At 32.0% G+C, this 27,492-nt stretch overlaps 1 protein-coding gene and 1 long non-coding RNA gene across 2 annotated transcripts in view; both read right to left on the minus strand.

Moving 5' to 3' along the window:
* The window catches only part of LOC139518186 (fibropellin-1-like), a 54,137-nt gene that overhangs the window by 16,282 nt on the left and 10,363 nt on the right, over window positions 1–27,492 (minus strand). The window lies entirely within an intron of this gene.
* On the minus strand, window positions 7,516–12,641 carry LOC139517858 (uncharacterized). Its single transcript, XR_011663216.1, has 3 exons — window positions 12,481–12,641; window positions 9,293–9,378; window positions 7,516–8,206 (listed from the first exon to the last, which is right to left on the minus strand). It is a non-coding gene; the product is annotated as an uncharacterized lncRNA (long non-coding RNA).

A 27,492-nucleotide genomic window follows, 5' to 3' on the forward strand; every position in this document is an offset into this window, starting at 1 on the left:
CCCCCCCCCCATGCCTTTATGTTTTATACTCAACTATAATAGCCCCCCCCCCCCGAAAATCAATTGGTTCCTGCCTTATGGGTTCGGCAATGATGCTGCTTTGAGTCTTAATCAGGGGTTAATAAAGTACGTGAATTTGTTTTTAACAAAAAAAAAATCTGTAAAATTTAGACAACAATTTCTGTAAAGAACTATACTAATAATTATCAAAAATATCAATTTTACTCAAAAATAGTTTCCTCCTTAAATATATACACGGTAAAACTAATGTCCTAAATGCATAGTTTTGTGTACACTTAACCTACACAAGGCCTACATTGACTATCGACTGTGTGTAGATAAAACATGATTTAAACCTCATGTAAACATTGAGTTTTATCAATGGGAACGCAATTGTGTTTAGTTTACGTGTGAGTTACACTAACACAACACCGAATTTAGGTCAATGTGAACACGGCCTAAGACATACATTTTTGAAAAATTACCGTTTACAAATTCAAGAATTATTATGAAAACTAAAAAACTAAAAAAGAAAAATATCGCAGGCAAACTTGAGTTTACATGGACTAAACCGATTTGAAGATCTCTTTTGAACAAACATTTTAATAATTAAATGTTCACACCATTCAAATATTTGACTTTGAACTTTGAGCGTTTGAGATAAAGGTATATCAAGAAGTGCGCTTGGGGCCCATAGCATTTAAAATGTTTAAGTTTGGTTTGCGCGTGTTTGAAATCAGAGATTCAAGATATGATTTTCTGTCATTTAAAAAACCTTTTTTTGATATGGGCATAATTATGAATTAACTGTTTACACACTTTGAAATTTTGAAATAATAAGGTTTTTCTACCTCAAGAATAGATTAGCTCAGCTATATTTAGCAAATGTTTTAGTAATGTTTGGTCCTCAATGCTCTTCAACTTTGTACTTGATTAAGCTTTTCAAGATGTTTTGATCCGAGCGTAACTGATAAGTCTTTTGTAGACAAAACGCGCATCTACCGCAAATACAAAAATCCTAGTATCTATGGTTAGTGTATTTACAAGAGTGTTCCAGTTATCAAAAACCGGAATAAACTTTAATATTTTTTCTCAATTTTTCTATATACAACTTCGCACTCCTGAGTTTTAAGGTGCCATTAGGGATAAATATTTAACCTCGAGGGGTAGGTTGGTGATTGTGTTTAATTTTGTTTGTTTAAGTCAGAAAATTATATTTTCAAAATTTAACACTATTACGTTTTGGGAAAATCTTGATTCCGAATATGTTCTATCGTCTGCTTGATCACAATATTTTTTTCATTATATGGTTGGAACAGAATATATTTTTAGGAAAAAACCACAACCCTCCCTTTTTTAAGAAGAAAATTCGTTCCTTTATGGCGATCACTCAGTTTGTATATCAAGGCAACAGTAAGATACTGCTATTCAAAAGTCATATTTCGATTAAAAGCAAAACAAAATCCGATATACTAAAATTTTCTCATTGTTGCAATAATTAATAGAAATAAAAATATTTCCGTTCTTAAAATGAAAAAGGGACAGTCAAACTCATAGATCGAAAAAAAAACCCTGACAACGCCAGGGTCAAACAAGAAAAGATACACAGACAAACAAAAGCACACAGGACACAACACAGAAAGACTAAGCTACAAGAAACCCACCAATACAGCTGGTGGTGATCTCAGGTGCTCGGACGGGAAAGCAGATCCTGATCCCAATGTGGTAACCGTCGTGTTGCTTATGTTATTCAAAACCCGGTAAATAGTCTAATTGTGTCACATGAACAGGGAACGCGATTTCAGTTACAACATAAGGAACATATCCAATATCATCTGTGAAACAGATATTCCATAACAGTCAAGCAACTTGTGATGGCATCCGTAAAATTTACGAAGTGATGATTTAAACTTCACTATTTGGAACTTTTGTTTAAAAAGCTTCCTTGTGAGCATCAACCCTCTATCATGGAAATCATGATAGGAAATACAGGCCCATGAATATCGCATTAATTGAGAGATATATACTCCGTATGCAGGCGCTGCTGGAATGTTGCTACATAGAAATTGAAAGTTCACGGCTGAAATCATCTCTTTTGTCGTAAAGTTCTCAAAGTGCTAAAGTTTAAAAATGATAACTGCCCAATTAAGGTAATACATTTGTAAGTATAAGTATCTTTGTGCTATACTCACTTTTGACATTTAATTCTAGTAAAAATCTATATAGGGTATTTACACTAACTGATCAATGAATATCACTCAAGATCCGTGTTAAAGGTTGATTACCATGTGTACTTTCTATTTGTTTCTGTATATGGTTTGGTTTTAATTTGACAAATAGAACAGAGATAAAGGAGTTATTAAAGGAAGGTATCTCCCATATGTAAAGATATGATTCCTTGCCTGGCTTTGTGTAGTTGTAAGTATTGAATTGTTTTCTACATTTATTTATTGTACATTCATCTCATGCTATTCGTTGATGTGCTTAGTTTATTATTTATCCTTGACGGTCAAAAGTATATTGTTACAGATTAGCAAACTGACTCCCCGCTTGATTTACACTGTAATAGAAGTTGGAAAACAATTACGGTGTTTCTGATGGTAGACTGTTACCCTCAGAACTTACCACAAGCCCAGGAACAAGACTAAGTTCAATAGCACTTTGACTGAAAATATTGATATTGTTTAATTGAAATGTGTTCTCATTAAAGCTTTGGAAATCATTCTGGTGCAGCAAAATTGGTTGTACGAATGATACTACAAGCATAAATTTGTAGTCCATATAGGAGCGTTTTGTAATCGTTTGCATAATTCCCTAAGAACGTCATTTAAAAATGAATAACTTAATTTTTTTATAATTAAGTTTAAATTAGATTGCATAAATACAGATTACTTTCACTCACCGAAACTGATCTTCTGCAGTCGCGCATATAATGTTGGTTCCTTGATCTGAATTGTGTGGGATCCATGTAACTTCAACTAACCATGTATTTGGTCTTCTTTGATCATCGGGTTTTATGCTGGACTTTAAAATACCTCTTGGACCATCAACGTCTATGGCCAATAAACTATGAAATATTTGTAAATTAACTTCCCAAAAAAATCGTATCACACACCTTAGCTTTAGAATTAAACAAACATTTAATAATAAGTGTTTTGATGGCTTTGAAAGCTTATATGACTAATACTACTTGAAACATTGGTTTTACAAAGATATGAAATTAGAAAAAAGACGTTTTACTTTTTCAGTTCATTAAAGTCGCATATGTATTTTATTTTATATTATAGGCCCGAAGCTATTACTCATATCATTTAATGCAAAATAAAGAAAAGAAAAGAGAGTTTATACTTCTTTTTTCGCAACCGAAAAAAGCGTTTATCTTGATTGAAGTATCAACTTAATTCGTAAGAATAATTTTGCCTGAAATAAATTTCGACAGCTACATAAAAAGTAAAATCGCCAAAAATACAGAACATCGAGGAAAATTCATAACGGAAAGTCAATTATCAAATGGCAAAATCAAAAGCTTAAACATATCAAACGAATAGATCACAACTGTCATATTCCTGACTTGGTACAGACATTTTCTTATGCAGAACGAGGTGGATTGAACCTGGATTTATAGAGCTAATCCTCTCACTTGTACGCCACTCGAATCAAATACCATTATATTGAAAACGATGCGTGATCAAAACAAAAAGACACTATAGGTAAACATGTCATGAAAAGGGGTACAAGATATAAGTCATAATCAAATGGCAAAATCAAAAGCTCAAAAGTTAAATGACTACTAGTAAATCGTTAAGACACACGGTATTCGAAAATTGAACAGAACATCCTTCAATTTTCTATGGACATCTTTACACATTACAGTATGCAACTGATAAAACAATACAGGTGATGACAAATCACAACGAAAAATTTAATTTGTGATTTCATTAAATTTGGCATTACTAGAAAAGTATATTACCTGGTTTTAGATTGTACATAAAACTTGACATTCAATGTGTGCGTAGCTTTTAAAACTATCAATATTCCCTCAGATGGCGTTGGAGATACAAAGACAGGTTTTTCATTACAATGACTAGGCGATGCTTCCACACGAACTAAAAACTATGATAAAAAGAAAACAGTTATTAAATTTTATTCCTGGTATGTATGATGAGTTAATTTCTATAAATAAAGGCAACAGTAGTATACCGCTGTTCAAACTCATAAATCCATGGACAAAAACAAAATCGGGGTAACAAACTAAAGCTGAGGGAAACGCATTAAATATAAGAGGAGAACAACGAAACAACACTACAATGTAACACAAACAGAAACGGACCAAGCATCAGACAAAATCCCACGAGAATAACAAATATAACATCAAAACCAAATACATGAATTTGAGATATACAAGTAGCGTGACACGTCTTATCGCAATGCGAATTTACACTCAAAAATAAGAGAAAACAAACGACGCAACGTTAGATTTTAACACACACAGAAACGAACTATAATATAACAATGGCCATATTTCTGACTTGGTACAGGACATTTTTAACGGAAAAAATGGTGGGTTGAACCTGGTTTTGTGGCATGCCAAACCTCCCTCTTTTATAGCCATGTGAAATATAACATTAAAATGACAACTCAACACCATAGGACTACAATATAAATAAATTGGAGAACTCAATTGACAAAGAAACACACGAACAACAGCCAATAAGTTATAAGCAAACTTAACTGTAACTATTTAAAACGTTTATTTGTCACACAGATAGCTGTGTTTTCTATAAGTCGGTATCTTATAATAAAATTCTAATTCTGCTTAATTTTTTTATTATGGTGCAAACCCTTATGTCAACTCAGTTTTACAGCGGGATGAAAAAGGGGAGGTTCAAGTTTTTAAAAGAAAACAAATAATAAATACTGCTTATATAGTCGTTTCTGTCTTCTCAGGCTATATATACATAAAGAGATGTGATACGATTGCAAATGAAATAACAAATTAAAACAGACCAAATGTAAACGTTTGAATAGTTCAACTTATAACATTAACTCTCTATGAATAATGTATTATCATGTATGCTTGACTAAACAATTCCATTAGAAATCTATGACATTTAGTGGTAAAAAAACCCATTCTGAATATTACTACAACAATCAAAGAAAATTTCTAACTATTGCTTTTTATTTTTGTTTGTTTCTTCGTCTTTTTATTTAAAGGCTGTTGTCTGTTTCTATTTGGGATTTGATTGTTGATTGTATCTTTGGTACCTTTTTGATATATGATATCGATACTTTTTCCTGTAATATACAGTTAAATTACCAGCATATTTTTCTTCTGGTTAAAATTATGATTTTGTTCTCGCACTGACATGAAGTATATCTACATTTCACTCGTACCAAGTGGTGCGGTTACGGGATGAAATTTGGTTATTGTGTGTGCGTTTTTGCTTAGTCCTTTATCGTCAGTCGTTACTAGAAAAACAAAAACTAGGTTAACCTTTCGGACTGCTTTTCAATTTGAGCACCACAAGTAAGGGTAAAGAATAACAGATATCTACTCTGTAGTACTTGTACAGAAAATCCAGCTAAGCTAAATGTGTTGTCATATATATTGTTTATAGATGGTAATTATCAACTATGACGATCCAAGGAAGCACCTCAACAATTGTTATTCATAAAATATCTCCTTTTTTGCAGTATTAATTATTAAACAAATTAGAACCATGTGTTCGGTTTAGGTAGATGTTATATGTCATTGGATAGATCTTTCATTGGTGCATGTATTTTGTCCATGTATCCACCCTCAAACTTACCTGAAGTGGAACACTTGTAATAGGAGTGTTAGGTGTATATGTTTTCCCGTTTATATTAATTGTCGTTCGAGGATAGTCTTCCATAGTTAGTGCAACAGCATACCAATTATTCGTCGAATAATTGTAAGCTGGCATTGCAGAGAATTCAATCAAACATTTCTCCTGAAATGTAAAAGATGTCAGGAATTAAAATCGAGCGAACCCGTGTTATTTATCAAATTCTATAACATAACTTTCAAAAATTGTTCTTAAAAAAGTTGAATAACATAAATCAAAGACAACCATGTAACATGCCAGAGCATAAGTAAACAAAATGAAATAAATCGTACCCCAATAGTAATACTTTATTCAAAAAGTAATGCTCCAATTATAAGTAATAAAGATGAATCAAAATGCACTGGAGGTTTATGCAGTTTTTGTTCCACCAGCAAAAATAATAAGATAAAAAGGAAAATGCCGCCTTACTTCGTCAAGCACAGAATTAGGTAAAAGTCTAGATATTGAAGCTGCTTCTGTAGAAGTGGACCACCTACACTGGACTGTATCTCCGTCCACATCAATGACTGGAATCTGTATTTTGACTTTACAACCATACTGAACTCTGTAAATACATTATTCGATAAATAGAGATTAATACATGGCCTTTTCCATATCAACCTGGGTATCATCCCGAGACCGCCATATCAGCCCGAGACGGAGTCGAGGTGCTGATATGGGTCGAGGGATGATACCCAGGCTGATATGGAAAAGGCCATGTATTAATCGCTTTATCATATACTTCCGACAATAGTTTTATGTAAGGCAAATAAACAAATGCAATAACTAAAACAGTCAAAAACTTTATAAAGAAGTTATGAATCAAATATACCAGTGGGGGATCCAGAAATTTTCATAAGTGGAGGCCCACTGACTGCCTAAGAGGGGGCCCGCTCCAGTCGCGCTTCAGTGATTCCCTATATAAGTAACAAATTTTTCCCCGGAAAAGGGGGGGGGGCGTGCCCCCGCCCCCCCCCCTAAATCCGCCTCTGTATACTATAATTGTCCAACAACAGCATCACTACCTTCATATATATTTATGGTAACATTTTCTATAGAGGCTTTTTGGAACATTGAAAATTTGAAAGAGTTTTATGATCATTATTACTCCATATTTGTTGTACTATAAAATGATTCATAATTGTCAATGGCATTTGTTAACAAGTACTAAACTATCCCCACAAAAGTTCCCGTAAATTTTGACGTCGTCATAAAAAATATCTGACGTCACAATGGAAAAGTAAACAACCGATACCGGAAACACTGGAAGTAACTTGCACGAGAGGCACTATTATGGGTTTTGTGCACGAGATGCACCTGATATGGGTTATCAGACCGGGTGGGAAATTATGGCTTGTGTACTTCCGCTCATTACACATATGCAAAAGCTATCATATCAATGCTAAGTATATGTTTTTTCATGACTTTTATTTATTATGTTAAAAAAAAAAAAAAAAATACGATATAATTTAGATTATATGTGTTTGAATAATGATATCGAAAATGAAAACTACTTATCCTCTATACATATTGTATATTGTATTTGTGTTGATAAGAGTAGTACATGTATATTAACCAATCAAAAAGAGAAATATGACACAAAACAAGATCATATGTTCTCAATTGATGATCATGATGATGTAGAAATAGAAAACAGTGTAATATGTAATTTATCTTATATGTATGTTTATTCACAAAATACCAACAAAAACATATGTCTGAAAGAAACAGATAATTTTAAAACAAGCATTAAACCAACAAAAAGAAAAAACTTTTATTCACTAGTTAACAAAATGAAACGATCACTAGTTCTACTATCCACGTCATTAGGCTGCATTTGTTTAATTCGGTTCATCACCAAAATGCTTTTATTACACGTAAGCACTGATTGTACAAACAAATCTTCTATTTTCTGCAATTCAAACAAGGATAATCGGAAAATATACCAACCACTTCATATTCCTACGAAATTGCAAATATGGTACGCAACTACATGTAGTATATCACCATATACCGCATCACACACAGGAAGTACGAAACAAATTGCACTCATATATTTTTGCACCATACTATCAAGACACACATATTCCACAACCAGCTATGCTAATCATTTTGACGCAGTATATTCACTTGAAGTACAGATCCATATCTTATTAAAACACATGATACACACATGTACAGCAGCGTTAAGTGAACATTTAAAAATCTCCAAAGAATTCTACACAAAAAGATATCATTTCCAGGTTCAAATGTATGGAAAATTTAAGACGTCATCAAAAACTGTTGAGAATATATTTCATTTGATCACAGTTATAATGTTGTTGAGCACTCGAACACTCCTTATTGAACAATTCAAATATCTGAAAATAGAAAAAGTAATTTCTGAAAATCAAGCTCCTATATACATACAGGCACAAGTACAAAACTGTATTATTGTAAAAAACACATATTATAATGATACATATATATTATATATACTCATGCATTACTACTATTATACGTTTAGTCATAGTTGTATTGTATACAACAACTTAAAACAGTTTGTTATGATGTATATCTCTGTAGTAATCTTTGCTAATACATGTATAGTTCATTATTTAGATGAGTAATAATTTAAATATTTGCTCCTTGAACTGCCAAGGGCTAGGAAAAAAAGAAAAGCGAGACAGGCTATATATTTGGTGTGAAAATCAAAAATGTGACATCTTGTTTATTCAAGAGTCCCATTTCACCGATAAAAACATAAATGTAATAAATAGTGAAACTAAATGTAAGATATACCATAGCTTTGGCAATTCCCTATCCAGAGGTGTTTCAATTTTAATTAAAGAAAACATAAATCACAAAATAATAAATGAAATTAAAGATGAGGAGGGCAGGTTTATTCTAATTAATGTAGAACTTGATAATAACATCTTCACTTTAGTTAATGTTTATGCACCAAATATACAAAGAAATAGAAATTCTTTCTTCAAAAAAATAAACAACTTAATTGAAAATAATAGATTAGGCATTTTAATACTTGGAGGGGATATAAATGAAAGTCTGACTGAAAACGACAGAAAAAGTACAAGTACACAAAAATTTAATAAACCTGTAAATAGTTTGAAACAATTAATAAAAAAACATAAGTTAGTAGATATATGGAGAGAAATTAACCCAAACAAAAGACAGTTCACCTGGAGAAGGAAAAATAACTTTAACATAGCAAGCAGAATAGATTATTTTCTTATTAGCTCTGATATAAGACCACATATTACAGCAGCAGATATTAGACCCGCTGCTATTTCTTACACTGATCATCAGGCAATTTCATTAAAGCTAAGACACAAAGCACACAGTAGAGGCCGAGGTTTCTTTAAAATTAATAACAGTATATTGAATGACACAAAATATCAAAATCTCATTAATAACTTAATTCAAACTTATAAACAAAAAATACTTACTACGGCTGTAGATCCTCGAGTTAAGTGGGACGTTTTTAAAGCTGAAGTAAGAGACATAACCATTAAATACTGTAGGCAAAAACAAGCTGAAAATAAAAATGAAATAATTAAATTAGAACTGTCATTAAAAAAATTGAACGAACATGCAGAAAACTTACAGGCTAATAATGTTCAAAATAGAATAAACAATGCTGAGAAAAAACTAGAGAACCTTTACATAAATGAAGCAAAGGGAGCTCAGGTTAGATCACGTGTAAAATGGACAGAAGAAGGAGAAAAAAACACAAATTTTTTTATAGGCCTTGAAAAATCCAGACAAACTCATAAAAATATTTCTGCACTTACGAATGAAAAAGGAGAAATTATAACAGATTCATCTGAAATTTTAAAGTTAGAAAAAAACTTCTATGAAAATTTATATAAAAGTACAAATCCTAATGAAAATGAAATAAAAAAATATATAACAGAAACAAAAGTAGATAAAACTCTTTCTCATGAGGAAACTCAAAATCTAGAAGGGGAGCTTACCATAAAAGAATGTACAGAAGCTATTAAATCTATGAAATTAAATAAATCACCGGGCATCGACGGGATCAGTGTAGAATTTTATCGAACCTTCTGGACAAATTTAAAAGAAATTGTTGTTAAAGTTTTTAACACATGCTATCAAAAGGAAGAAATGAGCACACTACAAAAAATAGGAGTAGTCTCTTTATTATATAAAAAGGGAAACCCACTTCTTTTAGACAACTATAGACCAATTACTTTACTCAATGTTGATACAAAGCTTATGGCATATTCTTTAGCACAACGTCTTAAACCAATACTAACTAAAATCATCCATAGTGACCAAAATGGTTACATAAAAAATAGATATATAGGTTTCAACATTCGTCAAATTCAAGACATAATAGACCATGCAGAATACTTCAATATTGAAGAAGCATTGCTCTTCATAGATTTTTCCAAGGCCTTTGACTCATTGGAATGGCCATTTATGTATGAAGCACTCAAGAAATTCGGCCTTCCAAATCCTTTTATCAAATGGGTTAAAACTCTGTACAAAGACATAACGGGTTGTATGTTAAACAATGGGTGGGTCTCATCACCATACAACATTAAACGCGGTATTAGACAAGGCTGCCCGTTAAGTTCCCTGATTTTTGTTATTGCTGTAGAAATTTTGTCCTGCAGAATAAGACAAGACAACAACATCAAAGGTTTTCAAATTAAGCTAGATACTAAAACACACAGTTTAAAGATTTCTCAATTAGCTGACGACACAACACTTTTTCTAAAATCAAAAGATGAAGTACGTCACACTCTTAATATTATTGAAATCTTTGGAACGCTATCAGGTTTAAAATTAAATAGATCAAAAACTGAGGGCATTTGGTTAGGAAAATTAAAACATTGTAAAGATAAGTTTGAAAATATAACATGGAATAAAGGACCAATAAAAAGTCTAGGAGTTTATTTTGGAACAGATCGAGCTGAATGTGATAAGCTGAATACTGAAAAAATAATACAGAAATGTGACAAATTAATAAGTAATTGGAAAAAAAGAAATCTTACAATGATAGGTAAAATAACAGTTGTAAAATCTCTTCTTATACCTAACCTTACATATTTAGCTTCAGTCACAAACCTACCACATGAATTTATTCAACAGTTTAAAACTAGTATCTACAATTTTATATGGGATGGTAAACGAGAAAAGGTCAAACGAACCACCCTTAGCAAAAATACTACTGAGGGAGGGCTTAAAATGACAGATATAGACAATTATATAACTGCACTACAAATAGCATGGATAAAAAGACTTACTGCAGATGATTTTGCTAACTGGAAAGTAATTCCGACATTTTACTTTAATAAATTTGGTGCTAATTTCATGCTACTTTACATGAATCTAGACAACATTTACTCAATACAAAACCTACATAAAACTTTACCAAAATTCTACTTAGAAATTGTAAAGTCTTGGTTCAAAGTACAAAATTTAAATAATACCAAACTCAATATGAATTTTAAAAACATTAGACAACAAATCTTATGGGGAAACAAACTGATAAAATTTCAAGGAAAGTGTTTAGTTTTTATAAATTGGATAAAAGAAGGTATTATATACATTAACGATATAATAGACCAAAATGGTAATATCTCTCAAGAAATAATATCTAATAAAATATCCTCAAAATCCAATTTAATGTTTGAAATTTCAAAACTTAATTATGCCTTACCAAATGAATGGCTCAAGGTACTTAAATCAGAAAAATCAATAAAATCAAAAGTAAAAAATAAACTTAACCTATGCATCAATACAAAAGAAAAAAATAAGATAATAATTTTACAAGTAATGGAAACAAAACAGATATACACACACATTAATAGTGGAAATGAAGACACGCCTCCAGGTTTCTTAAAATGGAAACGTGTCCTAAATTTAGATTCGTTAATTCCAATTAAATCAATGCTTAACTTTATATTTACTTATTTAAAAGATAACAGATTAAAAATATTTAAATGGAAATTGCTGCATCATATCCTTCCTTGCAAACAATTGCTTTTTCAATGGAAGATAAAAGAAGACAGTAAATGCGACTTATGTAATGTAACAGAAGATTATAAACATTTTTTCCTAGAATGTCGTTACTTTAAAACTTTTTGGGAAAAGATCAAAATACTATTAAATAAAGTTAAAATAGGTCATCATATCCTAAACTACAGAAATCTCATTATAGGATATAAAATCGGTGATATCAATTATTATGATATAAATCTGTTGGTGACACTCATTACATTTTCTATCCACAAGTGCACTCACAGTTCAAATTATAAAACTACAAATTTTGATGTGTATGCCCTGTTCAAAAAAGATTTTTTGAACTACTTAAATATTTCGACACTTTCAGGTGGTAAACATGGTAAAATTTTGAAAGAAATAAGCTTATACATATAATTATTATTCTCGCATATATGCTATATGCTAATTTATTCAGCAATACATGTATCTCTACATTAGTTAATCTTAAAACCACGTGTTGTAGACTTCGTCATGATCATGATCAGTGATAAAGATTAAACCCCTACTATTCTGACGCATCCTTTATTTAATATATCACATACTCATAAATAAATATACTTATATAATGTACTTCAATTCGTAACCAAGTATGTTCACCTACATAATTAATATACAACAAACTGCTTCGACTGTTAATTTGCCTCCATCGTGTAATCCTTGATCAATAGGTCATGACCAGGTCAACTAGCATATATACAGAGTCAAAGCGGTTCACGAATGTATTTTTTTTCGGAAAATAATTTCTGTAGTAATCTGTATAATCTGTATACACAATATTGTAACATGTAAATCTAACCAATTATTATTATTATTAATAATTTACTGAACAATCTCCCTGTTTGTTCAGTAAAACTAACGCTTCAGGGATGCCCTGTCAAATGCTGTAGACATGGTATTAATTATAACAGCAATAGTGCAATAAATCAGATTTTAGATAAAAAAAAAAAAAAAAAAAAAAAAAGTATATGATACTTACTTACTTACTGACTTACTGCCCTTGTACGCCATTGGCGTGTAGGGCAGTAACGAAGATTTTCCACTTTTGTCTGTCGTAAGTATATGATAAATATGATTATCATATACTTAGACTAAATAACATATGATTTTTACTGTATGATAACACCATTAAATTAACGTAAATTCCATATTTTTCGAATTGGTCCTTAGCGGGCTGATATGAAAAGTTTATCACATGCTTCGATTGTTATCACATGCCTTTCCGTAACGTTATCGCATGGCATTCCGGTGATACTCGGCAAATTCCGGAAAATACACCTCAATGCTACGTTTTCAGTGAAAACCATTACAAAGCAGTGTACAAAACAATCATTTGGATGCTGGAAATCATATTTCGTGAAATAATAAACAAAACAAAAACACAAAAACACAAAAAAATTTTTATTAAATAAATGAATTGTATAAAAGTTTCAAATATAATTTAGAAAGTTACATCAAAAAGTTGCCAAACAGTCTTCATTATGTGTATTGTTAATTTTTGTTGGTTTTTGTCAATTCGTCCATATTAAAATGTGTTTCTTCTCTGTTGAGGCAAATGATAGAAAAATTTCATATCGAATGTACTAAATTTGGGGGCCGACGTACGTGAACTTTTCAATCTTCAAACTTCTATTACAGAACCACGTAAAAAGATCAATATACGAATCAGTTATTTTTCTCCATTGTTGAAGCATATGATAAAAAGATCATAACATGTCATTTTTCATATCGCATGTATTATCAGCCCTCGGTCAATATCAGCCCTCGAGCCATGCGGCTCTTGGGCTGATATTGAACCTAGGGCTGATAATACATGCGATATGAAAAATGCCATGTAATAATCTGATAATAAAACATGGCCAAATCCGTATCACATGCTGTATCACCACGAGAAACCAATATCAGTCCCGAGGGACGCAGGCCGATACGGATTTCGCCCTTTACTAATCTGTTTGTCTTATTTTAACAAAATCAAATAAATGATATGAAAAGGAACAATCATTTGATTCTGAGGTGGGGTACTGGCAAATTTTAGAAATAAATATTTTGGCTCTATTTAAATATAATTAGATGATAATAAATAATTTTGTCTTATCACACATGAAATATAAGTATTGTGACCTCACATACATTTTTGTAATTATTAACATAGGTATCCAAGAAAGCCCGGAAAGAAGAATTACCAGTTGTTGTCTTGAGAGATATGCAGTGAACGCCCCCTCCTTTTGCCTAAATAGATATATATAAAAATGACTCGCTACGCTCGCTTGAAATGTTTGAAATAGATATTCTAACCCCATCAAATTTGCTAGCTCACCCTCTAAGCCCCCTCAAAACTGAATAGTCTTCCGCTAACAGACTGCTGCTAAGCTCTCTTGCTGACGCTTCTTTAATGTGGTTTTGCTTCGTCTCGTGCAAGAAAAGACAGCAAATAGACGTCATATGTCAAAATTTGACGTCGTTCGATTTATGACGTCACGCCTTGATGACGTTGGAGACCTAGCGAAGCCTCCGAAAGAAATACATACATAAGGGGTTCCACAAACAATTTCAAGATGTTCTAAAATGGTGTTGTTAGTTATCAAAGGTACCAGGATTATAATTTAGTACGTCAGACGCGCGTTTCGCCTACATAAGACTCATCAGTGACGCCCATATCAAAACATCCATAAAGCCAAACAAGCACAAAGTTGAAGATCATTGAGGATCCAAAATTCCAAAAAGTTGCGCCAAATACGGCTAAGTCAATCCTTGCCAGGGATAAGAAAATGCAGTGTTTTTCGAAAAATTCAAAGTTTTGTAAACAAGAAATTTATAAAAATGACCACATTATTGATATTCATGTCAACACCGAAGTGTTATACGTGGCCTGCAATAGGGTTTAGCTATGCAATACGAGGTATGCGATACAGGGTAAATGATTTGTTTGGAAACTGTTTTGGAGACATTTCATTCAATATATTGGCGGTCTTATCTAGTTTAGAATTTAGATGGGGAGAGGGAGGGGCAGAATATTTAGTAAATAATCTGTAGTCTTCACAATTTAAGTATAAATATACGTTAATTCAAAAGATAAAAACACAAAAAGAAATACAGTAGTATAGGAAAACTGAAAGATCAATTTACCAATCTCCCTTATCGAAGAAACTGGGTAACTTACGGTAATGCCCTTTAAATGTCTGTGCTGATGATGTTCGGTTGATGTTAAAATGAAATTTATCTAATATCCCTATTTCACTATAAAAAAATATGGATATCCAATGTTTGAAAGCAGCCAAATTCTATAGATTTACCTTATTTATTCCAATATTGTCCGTTACTTCCTTTCGAGTATAAATACGTTCAAGAGGTTTAAAGTCAATGAAATGCATAGACTTAAGAGAAGTCGTTAATATTTTTAGCAGTATTTGCCTATCTGCGTAATCTAAATAATATAACACACATTTCTCCATAAAAGGGAAGTGGTTTTCAATATTTGCTTTACAGTATAAAATTCATCCAAAGTTTTATTGTTTGAAGTTTATAGTTTAAATCCATCATTGCTTGATACTCCGCCCAAGAGAGGACTTTGTTGATCCTTATCAAGATTTGCGATACATTTTCTAAAGATATATGTAAAAATGTGAAGCAATCTCAATTTAATAAGAAAAAATAATACTGTTAATTTTTACCTGTATATTGCTCTACTAAATGTACTCGGACTGTAGTTTGGGTTATGTGTATCTGAACGGTTGTTTAAATCAACAATCGTTTGAATATTCCAGCTTCCACCACTTCCGTATCCTAAAGATATCCATGCCGCACCGGTAAATCTTTATAAAAGAAAGGTACCTCTAATTAAGATTACTAAGTACTTTATGAGCGTACTCTTCAATATTTTTATCGTAAATTTTTATTTCTTATGCATTTGGAAAACAAAAATACAATGACTTAAAACATTTACCTGACTCTATAAGGTCCTTTGTTTGGAAAATTATAAATAAAAGTTGCTTCTCCTCGTTGCCAATTCTCTGCGGAATTGTTCGCCACTATACTGTAATTCCCAGACCCAATAGTTAATGTGGTATTATCCTTCAGGTTAAATGCCTGCCAGTTTGCAGCACCGCCACTGCCATGCGCCCAACTAAGTGAGTATTTAAACTCAACCTGAAAAGGAATATCATACGTCAAAGCATGTTATAGACTAAAAAATAACGTTTGATTTAGATTTCAATGAATATTTGGCTTTATAGATAGAATATTAGATGCCAGTATTTAGATAAAAAAAAGTCGATAAGTTTTCATTTTGCCAAACAATATAGGTTCTAATAAGAAACAAATTTCATAAAAAAATTTAGGTGGCTCGTGGGTACAAAACTTTCAGCAAAAAAATAAACCTTTATTTTTCAATTATACATTTTATTTACTACAGTGTTAGTTATTACTTTATGATATGGTACAAAAATCAAACCAAAAAACGATTCGGTTTGGCCCCAGATGACTTTTAAATGTTTATATCGTTGAAAAAGCTCCAAATTATCTCCCTTTGGTGCAAAAATGCCATTTTTTGGCATTAAATTTGAAATATCTTTTTTTTTTTTAACTCATCAGTGAACTATATTATTTATTATTGTTTTCATATAAGCTATACATGAACTAAATAATTGTAAAAAATTAAGTGATTTCTGTAATTAGGCTATTTTTTTATTTCGATATTACCTCTATTTCTCCTATTAGCTCAACAGAAAAAAGGACATTAACAAAAATGTATGCTTCTTCCACAGGCAGATTGTGAGCTTAAATGAACGGTGACCCCATTTTTTTATTTCATTTTTCTATTAAGTATACGATAAAGTTCATTTATAAAAAAAAAAACGGGGAAATCCTATATTAGAATTAAAAGATTTATACCCAGGAGCCCCCGTAAACGTAAGTAAAGCCGTTGAATCTACCTTTCTGATGACTGCTGTTGTAATTAATTCTAGTACGTTAATAAAGCAGTTTAACCTACAAATGGCCTGTGTTTTAAATTAGTATATTTCTTAACAAACTAGTTTTACGCGATGTGAAATATTCATATTTGTGATTTGCTGAAAGCTATATTCTCGATTTCCATCGATGAAGCTTTATTTAAAAGCAGTTGTTAAAGTTGTTGAAATAAAGTGTTCATACTCTTTTGAATGCATTTATGTTTTCCTTTTTTTATATACGCATTTATATTGATTATTTCACTGACAAACTAATAATAGATCAGTGATCGTGATCTGCATTTTTTATTTTCATTTTTTTTTTTATATTAATGACGTTTTAACTTAATAGTCCTCGTTATACTTTACCTTGTTGCCATCACCCAAATACTTCCATCTAACCGTACCACCCCGAAAATGAGATCCATATACAACCAGAAAATTAAGCTGTACTACAAAAACTACTACAATATTCATTTTTGTCAACAAAGGTGAAGATATTTAACATTATTAGAAACTTTTAGTTTAAATATAAATTCTAGGCACGAAATGTCCAATCAGGAGCAAACAAGATAAGCATTGCAGCAATATATCTTACAAATTATTTTGTCCTCCTTCCTGGTACAGAAGGAAGTTTTGTTCCGAGAATTGCAGCGTGACTCATATAAATAGCTGTTATTAATTGCAATGACAAGTACAGTCAATATATTTCTATTTACCACTTCATCATTGACAGATCAAGAAAATTTGTTGCCTTTATTCTTTCATTTTTTCAGGTGACTTTTAAATTAAAATGATTTCTTTGTTGTTTAGAAAAGCGATTCATTCATTTGCGGGTGCATTTCATAAACAGCGTATTAATGAATCAATGCCTCTCAAAACAGATAAAAATATCAAATCCAGGATTTAGTGAGTTAAAATCGTACTCTTCTGCCAACCAGTGCAATTCTTACCATTAATATTGACAAATGTTGGGTTGTATTGTACTATGATTTTAATGGTTATTTTGAATATCGTATATACTTTTCAATAACAAATACAGAAAAGAAGAAAACACAATAAGACGAGTAATTTAAGTTTACACTGTGTTTACTTCTATTTCATCATACATCATGCAGGCGCGTTTGTAAATTAAATAAATTCACTGGAATAAATGTGATCTCCATGACTGGCGTTACGTATATCCAAAGATTGCAGACGATGTTTCTGGTAAATATTTCTTTTGTTGATTTTGTAAGATTTATGCATTTTTATGGGTATTCCGTATCTTGATAAACGTATTTCTAATTTGAAACTTAAGTATCACCTTTTTTTCCTTCATAATTTTACGGCTAAATGGAAATCGGCCGTTCAAAAAAACGCAATAATAAGGGTAACTGAACAAGAAAAATAATCGTTGATATACGTGACTGGATATTTTAAAATTGTGCACAATCAATTCAATTCACGGCCAACCTTTGAACTGTCACTAGATGAACCAGGATCCTAGTATTTGAACATATCAGGCGATTACTTGATATGAAAATTTTTAACTCTGCTTTGAATTGAAATATAGAATTTATAAAATAAATAAGTAAAATAGATAAAGTTTATAAAAACACATAAATCAATGGTAAGTACCCTTTATCACGTTGAAAAGTTCCCGAATAAATAGGTTACCGCCTTAATCCAATAATATTTGGCATCCAATTCTGACATTTAGCACTTAATAAAGCACTTATTGTTCCACCAAGTACACAAGTATGATGCCTTGTATAGATAATTTTGACATATTTAAAAGGATATGTGGAGTAGTTTTCACGAGAGAGAAACTATATATCACTAAAACATAAAGATACAGACGAACATGAACAGTATATCCTAACGCAGTGTGCATAACTACCGTACGTTTACGCACATATTAGTTAAATCAGAATACAAAAGGTCTTCTAAAAGTCCTCGACCTATAATAAACATAATTCATGTACGATAATTCCTGTGCAAAGCTGCTACAAATAAAAGCGTATTGCGGTTTAGAAATATACATCTGTGAGCACAGCAAAACCTACCATATTAACATCAACATAACATCTTTCCCTTGACTGACGAAATTTCAGTCATTTATTATTTGAACGATTATAGTTAATTTAATTAAAAACTGTCAATAATCAATGGTTTAGAAAGATGCTTTTAATAACAAAAGACACAATACACACCATATAGGACAGCACCAAGTATAACTGAAAAATTACGAAGAGAAAAACCAAAGAAAAAAAATACTTAAAACGTGAACCCCATGACAAACTAGGCCTCATATTGAGTGTCTATGAATGTTGAAAGTTCCTGCTTCAATGCCATCCGTTGTTGTGTTACTAGTAAGAAAAAAGCCCCTACGTATACTAGTCGGGTTTGGTGATGCTATAAATAAACTCATCATAGATACCGAAAAGAGGCTTATGAAGATCTTTAATCATCTTACAATAACATTCAATAAAATCTAGATAACGTCATTAAGATAACATAAGAAAAGATGCTTTCAATTAAACTATAAAGCTAAACCTTTTTATTAAGAGAATCATTATGGATCTAATCCTAATATAACGATTCATTTTGAATATACATGTGGATGTGCTGTAGGAATACTGCTTAATAACAAAGTTTTCGGTTTAAAGTTTAAAATATGCACATTTGAGTTATAAGAGCAAAAACAATTTCCTTACTGCTAAACAGTAGAATTTAGGGTTGTTGTCTTATTTCGATATTGTTAAGAATATTCAACTCGATAACTTTGGTGAATGTGTTATCTGTTGCTTGATTGTTATTGTGATGGTAAATCACCTAATATATTCTCTTTTTCGTATTTGTAATGCCTGTTCAGGAGATATATAGTTAGGTGCCTTTGAATAATGTAATTTACACATCCTTATGATGTCCTGTAAATTTTAGTTATCATAATTTATAATGCATATGGTTATACGGAGTGCAAATTTACTTTGGAGCACATGACATAATATTTTGTCACTTCTCCGAACTGAATTATTTTGCAAACAATTCTACAATTTTGGAAGTGTATATTTAGAAGATTATTATATGTCGATATTTATTTACATAAATGGTACAATACTATGTGCACCAGATGCGCATTCGCTAATAAATATATGTTCGTTGATGCCAGAAGCCCAAATATTGGAAAATTTCAACATAAGGCCACACCAATTTGATTCCTTGTTCGACGGACCCGCCCGCACCTATTTTTTTCAAAACAATTTTTTTTTATTTTTTTTATATTCCCGCTTCCCGCATCCGGAAATGTAATCATGTCCATTTCCCGCACCGTTTTTTTGTAAACATTATAAAAAGATATCAACATTTGTTTTTAAAATCACAGTATAACGATTTTAAACATAAAAGCACCCCAGCACACTTTGTAAATATCTGTGAGAATATTTGTTTCAGCATGAAACCTACTTATCCAAAGCGGGAGTGCTCCGATCAAGGATTTGTATCTCCGATATAAATCTATATCAGTGGAAATACCGGAGTAAAGAACAAAAAGTTGGTTACTTTCCCCCTTACTTATATTCCATATCAAAACATGTACGTTGTTAGAATAAAGTACAAAGAACTTCTGAAGGATTTGCCTTCAACTGCAATTATATTGTATGCTGGCGAAACAAAACTATCCATAGCCTCTGCATGTTTATGCACCTGTCCTGATTGATTAAGGGGCCTGTCGTTCAGCAGTTATCGTTTGGTAATTATGTTGTTCATTGGTATTTTCCCGTTTGGATATACATGGATATATAAATTAGATCGTTGGTTTTCCTGTTCGAATTGTGTACGCTAATAATTTTGGGTCCTTTATAGCTTGCTGTTTGGTCTGTATCAAAGCCCTGTGTAAAAGGCCGTACTTTGACCTGTGTTTGTTATTTATATCAGGTTGAGAACAACCCTCCCTCAGACAACATGGACAAGGGGTCATTTTACTGATGTAGAAAAGAAAATAGAAATACCAAGGATTTGTATAGTTCTTCTATACAAAACCTTTGAAGACTTAGAATTTTGTACTCAAAAAGAGGAGAGTTACATCATATTTTAAACAACCTTTTCTAAACATTGCTAAAAGAGGGGTCCACTTATTTTGAATAATATTAAACTGTTTAAGTAAATGTGTTAACATGGTTAAAGTCCAGGAATATTACAAAATTCTTGGACATGTTTTGAGCATTTAATACCAGATAGATATATAGTTCTTTGAGAAAATATGAGCCCTTTTGTACAAACAAATATATTATAACTTATATTGATCCCTCATAAAACATGTAAAAGGGATATTTATAACATTAAGGGGTTGTCCCCAAACTGATTATGACTTGGATGGAGAATTGTCTCATTGTCAGTCACACATGCATGTCATACATAGACCAGATTTAATTATTTCTTGGTGAACAGGGAAAAAATACTTCAAATTAAAGAAATGTCAAAGTACAAGTGATAAATCAAGCTTTAATATTGTCAAAACCTACTATTTTAGGTTTACAAAAAAAAATTATAATCGCTCGCCTCTACTTTTCAAGCTTCGCCTCCAAAATTTGCAAATTAAATATTTTTTTATTTAAATTTTCAAATCGCTCGCTCGCCCCAAATTTTGAAGTCCAAAAATCCGTAGAACAAGAAATTAAATTGGTGTGGCCTAAGCTAAAAAAGGCAAAAAAAATATCCAGAGCAAAACAATAATTCATAACTTGGCGCGAGGTAGGTCTTTTCATTAATTTAGATAATATCAAAAATTTGTAACAAAATATCCGTATAGAGATAACCTCGGGTGCTAACAATCTACCAGCAGAGCTACAGTGGTAGTTATAACTGTACAGGTACCATTCTGTCTGTATCAGATGTGCATTTTGAAAATAAATGTCTGGAGTGATGGTCGAGGTCAAATTATTTGTAAACACAAAACTTATTCAAATAATTGCAAAGCTTATAAACTAAACAGAAACAAAAGATAGCCAACGTACGGCAAGGAATTAGAGCATTGCATGATTGAGATATATGCACTATTTTAAAAGAATTTCAAAATAATGGTTCATAAAGTAGATAAGAGTAGAGAGGTTATAATGAATACAATCTGACTGTCACAAGTGAAGAAATATGGGCCAGTTCAAGTAAGTTAGATATGATCTGTATCCTATAGGGGTTTAAAAGGGAGAACATGTAATATAATTTTGTTGAAGGCTTTTAATTCTTTTGTGAAAATCTCTGTTGACAACACATGATAGAATATGTTTTCGATTTCAATAAATCTCTATTAAAAATAAAACTCATGATCTTTTGAAAAAAAAATGTAACTAGATTTGCCATTGCAAGCAATAGCGGATGGCACCCTTCCCTCAATGCCAGGCGAGCGGCAGCCATTTAGAAAATTCCTAAGTCAAAGAGTGCATCTACACATGCAAATCATCATTTTTGTAAAGTTTCATTAAGTTTTGGATCATTTTGAAATTTTTGTTTTAGTAACTAAATGACATTTAGAGTAAAACAAATAGTCTTGAACGATAAACAGGTGTCTATACGATATTGGGAAACTTCGTCACAATTTGTTAAAAGTCGGAAAGAAAAATTAAACAGAAATAATTAAAAGATCTGAAACCAAAACGACATTCCCAAAATGAAAACGAATATAAAAAGAAGTTCTTGACGGTAAGCTCCTCAAATCGATTAAAGGGCTACAGGTATACCTAAAGCAACTAGTACATGTTTTACTATAGGAAGCTCTAGATATAAGCTAAACGACAACAGTTATCTACAGCAAGCTCCTTACAACAGCTTAAACAGTATAATAACCAAAAGGAAAATTACAAAAATACTGAACTCCGAGGAAAATTCAAAACGGAAAGTCCCTAATTAAATGGCAAAATCAAATGATAAAACACATCAAACGAATGGACAACAACAACTGTCATATTCCGGACTTGTTACAGGCATTTTAAAATGTAGAAAATGGTGGATTAAACCTGGTTTTTACTCAGTGTTCATTATTTTTGTGATTATACGTTCGTTAAGGCATTGAGCTATTACTACAAGTTCTCCGAAGTAAGACAGACACAGTGAGTCCATACAAGTTGGTTCAATACAATAAGCTCTATACATGATCTAAGCAATAAGAGTAAGGTTTTTTCGCGATTGGTTAAGTCCTATACATTAACTAAACTAGACTTGACGGCCGCAGTAAGGCCATGTATTTGAGTTGAAGTTTAGCTATAAATATAGAACGAACTTTTAAAATAAGGCATTTAGTGTTTGTTGCAAGTACTCAACACTAAGCTTTTTATAACATAGCTTTGGGTCTTAGTAACCCTTAAACCGCAATCATTGAATGCAATCTAAAATAAGGCAATATATGATTAAGTGAAAAAAACAAGACGAAAGAAAGAGTAAACAAACGTTGATCTAAGATATTATCATTTAACAAAGTTGGACGAAAGGAAACTTAAAACATAAATTAGGTAACAATCGCTCCTCAGTCTCTTTTATTATGAACAAAGTGCAAAGCTAGAGCTGCATTTGGATTTGCCTTTTGAGTAAAAACACGTATAATTGGTGTCCGAGTTAAACTTTTAGTAATAAAAACATATCATTGTGTCATTATTCGTCTGTATCCGTATTTCTAACATTTGTTATGCTTGATTTATTGATCGGTTGATTTAATTTTGAAACGCCACTGTCACCCCTACTGTGCCTATTCGCGACTTTTAGTTTTTATTAGTCAAATTGCCCGGAGAGTTTTAACGACGTTCAGTTGGAAATTTGACAATCAGAGTCAATTCAATTCGAAGACGATTGCACCTGCCACAATGGGATAAGAACTCACAATCACAACACTAATGACAGGCTAGTGATACAGTAGTTCGAATACCTTAACGACTTGGCCCCTAAGGTTCATGTACTGTTTGATTGCACCTCTTAAACAATCTTAGTAATTCAAAGCAATGAAACTCATTTGTAACAAGTGATTGGAAAAAAAGTTGTGTCATACATTTTAATTTCATACAGTTTTACAAATACATCTAGTATATCAATAAAGTATATTCACCCAAAAGTAAAATGAACGTCAAAGTTACCATATGTTAATATAAATCAATGTTTATACTACCCAATTTAACGTTCTTTGGACATGAACTAAACATCTCGCTTAAGAGTTTCTTACACCCTAATAATTTGTTAAAGCATCTCTCAAAACTCCAAGAAACAACCTAACCAACAAACTAACCAACTAACTAACTAACTAACTAACTAACTAACTAACTAACTAACTAACTAACTAACTAACTAACTAACTAACTAACTAACTAACTAACTAACTAACTAACTAACTAACTAACTAACTAACTAACTAACTAACTAATAACGAACGAAAGAACGAACGAACGAACGAACGAACGAACGAACGAACGAACGAACGAACGAACTAGCTAACTAACTAACTAACCAACTGACTAACAAACTAACAAACTAACTAACTAACTAACTAACTAACTAACTAACTAACTGACTAACTAACTAACTAAATGAACAGTTTACTAAAGTCCGCAGATTGACGGGAAAAATGCAAAATTACCGACTAAACAGACTTATTGATGGACATCATTGTGTGAGTCAACAAGTATTTGTAGTAACTAGATATTAAGATATCTGTGATGTCTGTGAGGTAGCTCAAACACAATGAATACATAAGATATATGTTGTTACTAAAAAGAAAAATGAGTAAATGAGATAGATGTGATTTTTAGAAAACAGTGCAAGCAAGTAAGTAAGATATCTCTACCTTATCAAACTAGAGGCTCTTAAGAGCCTGTGTCGCTCACCTTGGTATATGTGGATATTAACAAAGGACACATATGGATTCATGACAAAGTTATGTTTTGGTGATGGTGATGTGTTTGTAGATCTTACTTTACTAAACATTCTTTCTTCTTACAATTTTCTCTATCTGTCATTAACTTGGCCCTTTAGTTACAGAGGACAATATTTTGTAAAAATTTACAAAAATTTACCAAATTAATGAAAATAGTTAAAAATTGACTATGAAGGGCAATAACTCCTTAAGGGTCAACTGACCATTTTGGTCATGTTGACTTATGTGAAGATCTCACTTTGCTGAACATTATTGCTGTTCACAGTTTATCTCTATCTATAATAATTTTCAAGATAATAACCAAAAACGGCAAAATTTCCTAAATAAATTACCAATGGGGGGCAGGAACCCAACAACCAGTTGTCCAATTCATCTAAATATTTCATGGCAGATAGATATTGACTTGATAAACCATCTAACCCGTGTCAGATTTGCTTTAAATGCTTTGGTTTCAGAGCTATAAGCCAAAATCTACATGTTCCTTTTTTAGCCATTGCGGCCATCTTGGTTGGTAGGCTGGGTCATCACACACACTTTCGAAACTAAATACCATAATAATGGTTGTGGATAAGTTTGGTTATATTTGGCTTAGTAGTTTCAGAGGAGAAGATTTTTGTAAAAGATTACAAAAATTTACAAAAAAGGGTAAAAAATGACTATAAAGGGCAATAACTCCTTAAGGGATCAACTGACCATTTTGGTCATGTTGACTTATTTGTAGATCTTTCTTTGATGAACATTATTGACAGTTTAGCTCTATCTATAATAATATTCAAGATAATAACTAACTAGAGGCTCTAAAGAGCGTGTGACGCTCACCTTGGTGTCTGTGAATATTAAACATAGCAAAAGATGGATTCATGACAAAATTGTGTTATGGTGATGGTGATGTGTTTGTAGATCTTACTTTACTAAACATTCTTGCTGCTTACAATTAGCTCTATCTATAATAAACTTGGCCCAGTAGTTTCAGTGGAAAATGTTAGTGAAAATATACAAATTTAATGAAAATTGTTAAAAATTGACAATAAAGGGCAATAACTCCTTAGGGGGTCAATTGACCATTTCAGTCATGTTGACTTATTTGTAAATATTACTTTGTTGAACATTATTGCTGTTTACAGTTTATCTTTATCTATAATAGTATTCAAGATAATAACCAAAAACAGTAAAATTTCCTTAAAATTACCAATTTAGGGGCAGCAACCCAACAAGAGGTTGTCTGATTCATCTGAAAATTACATGGTAGATAGATCTTGACCTGATGAACAATTTTGCCCCAACAGATTTGCTCTAAATGCTTTGGTTTTTGAGTTATAAGCCAAAAACTGCATTTTACCCCTATGTTCTATTTTTAGCCGTGGCGGCCATCTTGGTTGGATGGCTGGGTCACCGGACAGATTTTTTAAACAAGATACCCAAAAATTGATTGTGGCAAAGTTTGGATTAATTTGGCCCAGTAGTTTCAGAGGAGAAGATTTTTGTAAAAGATTACTAAGATTTACGAAAAATGGTTAAAATTGACTATAAAGGGCAATAACTCCTAAAGGGATCAACTGACCATTTCGGTCATGTTGAACTATTTGTAAATCTTACTTTGTTGAACATTATTGCTGTTTACAGTTTATCTCTATCTATAATAATATTCAAGATAATAACCAAAAACAGTAAAATTTCCTCAAAATTACCAATTTAGGGACAGCAACCCAACAACGGGTTGTCCGATTCATCTGAAAATTTCAGGGCAGATAGATCTTGACCTGATTAACATTTAACCCCATGTCAGATTTCCTTTAAATGTTTTGGTTTTTGAGTTACAAGCCAAAAACTGCATTTTACCCCTATGTTCAATTTTTAGCCGTGGCGGCCATCTTGGTTGGTTGACCAGGTCAAGCCACATATTTTTTAAACAAAATACCCAAAAGATGATTGTGGCCAAGTTTAGATTAATTTGGCCCAGTAGTTTCAGAGGAGAAGATTTTTGTAAAAGATTACTTAAATTTATGAAAAATGGTTAAAAATTGACTATAAAGGGCAATAACTCCTAAAGGGATCAACTGACCATTTCGGTCATGTTGACTTATTTGTAAATCTAACTTTGCTGAACATTATTGCTGTTTTTAGTTTATCTCTATCTATAATAATATTCAAGATAATAACCAAAAACAGCAAAATTTCCTCAAAATTACCAATTCAGGGGCAGCAACCCAACAACGGGTTGACCGATTCATCTGAAAATTTCAGGGCAGATAGTTCTTGACCTGATAAACATTTTCACTCCGTCAGATTTCCTCTAAATGCTTTGGTTTTTGAGTTATAAGCCAAAAACTTCATTTTACCCATATGTTCTATTTTTAGCCGTGGCGGCAATCTTGGTTGGTTGACCGGGTCACGACACACATTTTTTAAACTAGATACCCCAAAGATGATTGTGGCCAAGTTTGGATTATTTTGGCCCAGTAGTTTCAGATGAGAAGATGGTTGTAAAAGTTAACGACGACGGACGACGACGACGGACGACGACGGACGCCGGACGCCAAGTGATGGGAAAAGCTCACTTGGCGCTTTGGGCCAGGTGAGCTAAAAACGGCAAAATTTCCTTAAAATGACCAAAGCAGGGGCAGCAACCCAATAACCGGTTGTCCGATTCATCTGAACATTTCAGGGCAGATAAATATTGACTTGATAAACAGTTTTACCACATGTCAGATATCCTCTAAATGCTTTGGTTTCAGAGATATAAACCAAAAACTGCATTTTACCCCTATGTTCTATT

The sequence above is a fragment of the Mytilus edulis genome, chromosome 3 (genome assembly GCF_963676685.1).
Source record: "Mytilus edulis chromosome 3, xbMytEdul2.2, whole genome shotgun sequence".
Lineage (NCBI taxonomy): Eukaryota > Metazoa > Mollusca > Bivalvia > Mytilida > Mytilidae > Mytilus > Mytilus edulis.